This window comes from Amblyomma mixtum, chromosome 3 (assembly GCF_055824585.1).
Source record: "Amblyomma mixtum isolate Tamu chromosome 3, ASM5582458v1, whole genome shotgun sequence".
NCBI classification, from domain to species: domain Eukaryota; kingdom Metazoa; phylum Arthropoda; class Arachnida; order Ixodida; family Ixodidae; genus Amblyomma; species Amblyomma mixtum.
Genome location: NC_143014.1, coordinates 211,175,056 through 211,181,284, shown reverse-complemented (window position 1 = coordinate 211,181,284; position 6,229 = coordinate 211,175,056). Strand labels below are relative to the sequence as shown.

Genomic DNA, 6,229 nt, shown 5'->3' with positions numbered 1-6,229 from the left:
CTCTTTCTTGGTCTATGTGTGTTTGCGCTGTTGAACCACCATTATGAATCTACACTAATTAGCTCAATCTGCAGTTCTTTCAAAGGCAAAACCAACTCTTGCTTCTCAACCGGTTTTTCTTGGGACGATCGCTGCCCCACCCTATTTCTTCTCCCGATTAGAAACACCTCGATGCGGGCTATCTTTTGCCCATCGAACCAGAAACACGAGCTCTGATGCATTCCGGGCGAGGTCTATTCTACAATAGCAGATATTAAGAGACAGGGTAAGGAGCTCGTTCAGGTGAAATCCTTGCGCCGCCCGTCGTCAGTCGGAAAAAATCCCACAATTCCTGTAAACAGAAAATAGAAAAAGGAAATAGCGGACGTTTGGGTTCGAACCCATCCCCAGTGTGCCAAGTGGGCACGCAACGCGTACGCCACGAAGGGTTTTTTTGTTATTTATTGCCCGTAGGCCACGAAGGGTGGTGGTTTCAGGTGTGTTTGGGGGACACCCATTGAACGGGTGGCCCGGTGTATGCCTTAGTAACCTGTGCTTGGGTTGAGTTCTGCTCTTACAGTAGTAAAAAAAACAAGCAAATATTAATGTGCTAATTACGCGTCAGAAGTTGGACGGAATGAGAAGGGGCGTTATGGTGCTTCATCGTACTGAAACAAATGGTGTGTATGTGAAGAAGTAGCGTATTATGCCGTGCACTGTAAGCTAGATAGAAATTGATGACAGATAGTCAATAATTGGGATTGTAATCGACGATCGTGATCGGTAATGTGATTGTGGATTGGTAATCGCTAAGAAATAATAAAAGGAAAAAAGAGGAAAAGGAGGAGAAGGAGGTACCGAGTATCTCACGCAGCGGAAGTTGTACGTCGCATTACTTAAAAAAAGATAATGCGCGCAAATTAAGACAGGACGAAAAAGAAGACCCGGACAAGTCATGACGCCTGGCCCTGAGCATTGGCAATGCTCAGTACCGAGAATGCACCTCACGCCTTGGTATTTGAAAGAATAATGTTTTGCAAATCTGTGTCGTAACATTGCTGGTGTATTAACAGGTTGCTCGGACGATTTCAATGCATGCATGGTCATCCTCTTTTTTTTTGCGGCACATTCCGCAGCATCGATGCGATGCATGATGTTTGTTCAGGGCCTTGAGCCGCTCCCCCTCAGGATGCTTGTCGCTGATTTCTCTCGCAGATATACACCATACGCCTCTGTAAAATAAAAGAATACAAACCCTAAAACTAATTTATTCATGTTAACATGAAGGTCAAGCAATTTCCCTATGTAACTGAAAGATAATTTTGCGGTATTTCATCTCTCTACGCAGTGCAATCTACAAATTGCTAGCTAAAAGGACACTGAACAGTTAGAAAGTTTCTGTTGATGCCGAGCATATGAACGAGACGGAGGCAGCACTTGGGCAACAGAGTGATTTCAGATGCGTACTTACGTCCCAGCAGCACGACGTCGCCGTCATAAAATCCGCCTTCACCGCCGTGGCCTTCAGCTCTCAAACGTAAGTAAATGTTACTGTTCACCACTTACGTCTTACGGAGCGAACTCATTCATCACTGAGACAGGGACGATAAGGTTCCAACATTCTTGCACTCGACGTACGCATAGAAGGCGATGTCATCTTCGATCGTGGATTGATCAAGGAAACACGAGTAAAGGCGCAAAGAACTGTATAGCACAAATTCAACGAGGACGAGCGAGTGCCAACGCGTTTTCGCAGCTCCCTTCATCGCCTCACACTCACCCCAACCGCAGGAGAGAAGAAAAACCTTTCCCAAAGCAACGCAGGAAATGTGCTGACATGCGTCTGCGTTCGAGTCACGTGAGAACTGTGACGTCATTGGGTCTGTATATATTTGGCTGCAATAAACAGACTGGCGTCTTTCGCTCTGGGCTTGGACACAGACCTCGCTGCTTCTCGATGCGTCTCCGCTCGGTTGGAACATTCACCCCGATAGCGGCCGGACGCCGCTACGACATGGTGTCAGAAGTATAAAGCTGGGACCTGGGAGAGAAGCATAGCGCGAGAGATAGACGAAGCCAAAATCTTCACAACACCGGGCCTTCAACAACCACTGCCGCTGGACTTCGACAATACATCGGAGTGGCGGGCATGGATTCAGCATTTCGATGACTATCGCGTTGCTTCGGGCCACAACGAACGTTCTGAGGAAGCACAGGTACGAACGCTTCTCTACTCTATGGGACGGCAAACTCGGGATATTTTTGCCACTTTCGGTCTCTCGGACGAGGACTCGAAGATTTTCGACGTCGTCAAGAAGAAGTTCGACACACATTTCATAAAAGAGGTCAACGTCGTGTACGAGAGCGCTTGCTTTCACAAGCGACATCAAATGCGCGGTGAGTCAGTAGACCAGTTCATGACGGCGTTGCATGTCTTAGCAGAAAGGTGCGATTTTGGCGAATTTAAGCAACGACTTATCAGAGACAGGTTCGTCATCGGAGTAACAGACGAAAAACTTTCAGAGTCGCTACAGATAGACTAAGCTTTCTCTTGCGTCCGCAGTTGCGAAAGCACGCCTTAAAGAGACGGTTCAGCACCAGCAGGAACTCCTTCGCAACTCCACGGCAGACCAAGCCTCGAGGGTACCTCTTGCCTGTAAAAATGTGACAGTTGGCTCCGCAGCAACAGTCGACGCCGTGGGACGTAACAAAAAGACTCAACGCGGGAACGCCAGCTCTTCAGTGCGTCATGACGGACGCTGCACCTACTGCGGTAACTCCCTGCATCCACGAACATTTTGCCCAGCGAGGACAGTTAAGTGTAATTACTGCGGCGTAATTAAAGGGACACTTTGCTAAAGCGTGCCTCAAAAAGACTTCCACGGGCAACCAACGCAAGGTACGAGTTTCTTCTGTGCAAGCGCGCAGACGGGACATTTTTTTGTGGGAGAGATTGGAACGCCAGGTGTAAAAGCGCGATACATTCAAGTATTTGTTAACTCTGTTCCAGTGTTTGCAAAAGTTGATACTGGGGCCGAAGTTACCGTGCTTCCGTAATCTTTTCCTGGTCTCCCCGTTAAGTTAGCGACAGCAAACGAGGTTTTCTCAGGCGTGAGTGGTTCACGCCTGAATATTTTGCGCAAATTCGAGGCAGAAATCGCTTGGAAGAGGAAACGTTCTCGCCAAACATGTTATGTCGTCAGCCCGCTACGACGTGTTCTTCTCGGTTTGCCCGCTCTGGAGGCACTAGGAGCCGTGACGTTTGTCGATTCAGTCGCGCAGAAGGGTTCTATCGGTAGTGTTCCAGGCCCCGAGGTTTGTAGTAACCTGTGCGCAATGCCAGGAGAGTATCAGATTCGGCTTCGCTCAGACGCGGTTCTGTATGCTATAACTGCTCCATGCAAAATTCCAATTCCGCTCAGGGAATGCGTCCGCTTTGAACTCGAAAAAATGGAGCGAATGGGCGTTATTCGTACGGTTGACGGGCCTACGGAGTGGTGTGCCGGTATAGTACCAGTGGTAAAGCCGAGTGGGGATGTCAGGATCTGTGTACACCCTACACAACTGAATAAGTGCGTTCTGCGAGAGAAGTTCGCCCTCCCCACAGTGGATCAAGCTCTAGCTTCTATAGCCGGTGAAAAACTTTTTTCTAAACTGGACGCAAATTCTGGTTTCTATCAAGTACGCCTAAGCAAGGCTTCGGAGGAATTTACTACCTTCATTACTCCGTTCAGGCGGTACTATTTCACCAGGTTACCTTTCGGAATTACTTCAGCACCTGAGTATTTCCAGAAAAGAATGTCCGAAATCCTGGCAGGCATGCCTGAAGTCGTCAAGGTAATGGACGGTATTTTAGTTTTGAAATATACCTGCGCTTAAAAGACACGGACAGAAAGAAAGAGACACACACACAAAGCGCTGGACTTACAACTGAATTTTTATTCGGGAAACAAAAGGGAAGGTAGGACGACATGTGACGAGACAGTTGTCAAAATTTTTTATCATCCGGGTGTTACCATCTTCCATTTTTATCAGCTGCTGGTGTGCATAAAGAGCAGTGTTTCCCGAATTAAAAATTCAGTTGTAAGTCCAGCGCTTTGTGTGTGTGTCTCTTTCTTTCTGTCCGTGTCTTTTAAGCGCAGGTATATTTCAATATGGTAAACCAACTCGCCCAAGAAACCACTCTGGTATTTTAGTCTTTGGAAACAGTAAGCAACAACATGATTCTAGACTTACAAAGGTCTTGACCAGGTTGGCAGAATCCAATGCTACGTTAAACAAATCCAAGTTGTCTTCGGCGTTATAAGGCTCACTTTTTTAGGTCATCTTCTTGGTGAGGAAGGCGTACAACCCGATCCAGCTACGGTAAATGCTGGGAAAGAAATGAAGCCCCCGAGCAATGTAGCGGAATTGCGCAGCTTTCTGGGCATGAGAAACCATTTGGGGCGCTTCTTTTCGCACCTTGCTCACACTACAGCTCCTTTGCACGACATTTTGTGTAAAGATAGGGCCTGGATATGGGTCCCAGCGCAGAACGCTGCGTTCGAAAGTGTGAAATCTCTTATCTGCTCCGCGAAATGCATGGCTTTTTACGACCCTCGCCTTGCCACGATTCTATTGGCAGACGCTTCGCCTTTCGGCCTGGGCACAGTCCTTTCTCAAACGCAACGGAACGTTGAGCGACGCTTAGTAGCGTTCGCCTCGCGTTCCCTCACGAAAACTGAGGAGCGCTATGCGCAGACAGAAAAGGAGGCGTTAGCCTTGACTTGGGCCGCCGAAAGACTCGATGAATACCTCAGAGGTAGGGACATAGTCTTCGAAACGGACCATAAGCCTATTGTTTCCTTACTAGGAAAAATGCCTGTTGATATGGTCCCACCAAGAATTCAGCGGTTCAGATTGCGGCTCATGCGCTATCGTTTTGAGGTAGTCTATGTTCCGGGAAAACACGTAGTCACTGCCGACGCTCTTTCGCTAGCGCCAATCAGTGGAGACAAGCGAATAGCCGGAGAATTGACTGTGTCTGTAGTTTCTTCCTATGCAAAATCGTGCATTGAGGGACTGGAAACCGGAGATAATTTGCTAAAAAGAGTGAGAAAAGCTAAAAAAACCGATGCAGGTTGCAAAGCACTCCGATTGGTGTGTCGCCAAGGCTGGCCAGAAAAACCGAGGCTTCCTTCCCACCTCGCCCCTTATTGGCTAGAGTGCGCCTTTATAGTTGAAGGCAACGGGTTGCTATTAAAAGAAACCGGACTCGTAGTGCCTCAGTCCCAGAGAAAAGAAGTGCTAGAAAAGTTGCACCACGGGCATCAAGGCATTTCTAGAAGCTGAGCATTGGCTAAAGAGTTGGTTTGGTGGCCAGGCCTTAGCGAACAACTTGCGCAGCAGGTGAAAGATTGTGAAACTTGCGCGCGATGTGGTACTCAGAATGCAGAGCCGTTGATGACCACGGCTACTATGAATTTTACATGGGAAAGAGTTGGTGTTGACTTGTGCGTTATCAATAATCGCCACTATTTAGTGCTGGTCGATTATCTGTCTCGCTACCCGGAAATTGCGCTTCTGCCTTCAACTACAGCTCTAACCGTTATAGAGAGGATGAAGAGAATTTTTGCTCGTCATGGCACTCCGGAAACGCTAGTGAGAGATAATAAACCGAAATTTTCATGCTCCGAGTTTGAAACTTTTGCTGTTGAGTATGGTTTAAGTCACGTGACTGTAAGCCCAAGGCACCCGCAAGCTAATGGGGAAGTGGAAAGAATGGTGCAAACAACCAAGCGTCTTATACTTAAATCGAAAGACCCCTACCTCGCACTTCTCGAATACAGGGCGACACAAGGAGTGCTGTGCTACAGTCCTGCAGAAATCCTGATGGGTCGACGCCTAAGAACTCGCGTTCCGATGGCACCTCAACTGCGGGGCCCAACACAAAGTAGAATGACTGATCTTACAGCTAAGGATCATTCGAATCGAAAATTGCAAGCGCGTTACTACAACAAACGTCATCGTGCTAGGGATCTCGGTCGGTTGAAGGTCGGTGATCTTATGTGGGTTCAAGACTTGAAAACCCGGGCCACTGTTGTTTGTGCTGCAGCTACCCCGCGGTCCTTCGTAGTACGCACAGAACAAGGTGTTCTGTTCTGCCGTAATCGACGAATGTTAAACCGCTTGTCTATTGTTGGGAAAGCAAAAGGAAGTTATAAGTTCCCCAATGAACATGGTCAGGAGGAGCCAGATGAGTCAGTCAGGG

The 6,229-nt window shown here is 47.9% G+C and overlaps 1 pseudogene; it reads left to right on the top strand.

The window, feature by feature from the left end:
* The first annotated feature begins 2,369 nt into the window (after positions 1-2,369).
* LOC149353541 (uncharacterized) lies at positions 2,370-5,915 on the top strand (annotated as a pseudogene).
* The last annotated feature ends 314 nt before the right edge of the window (positions 5,916-6,229 follow it).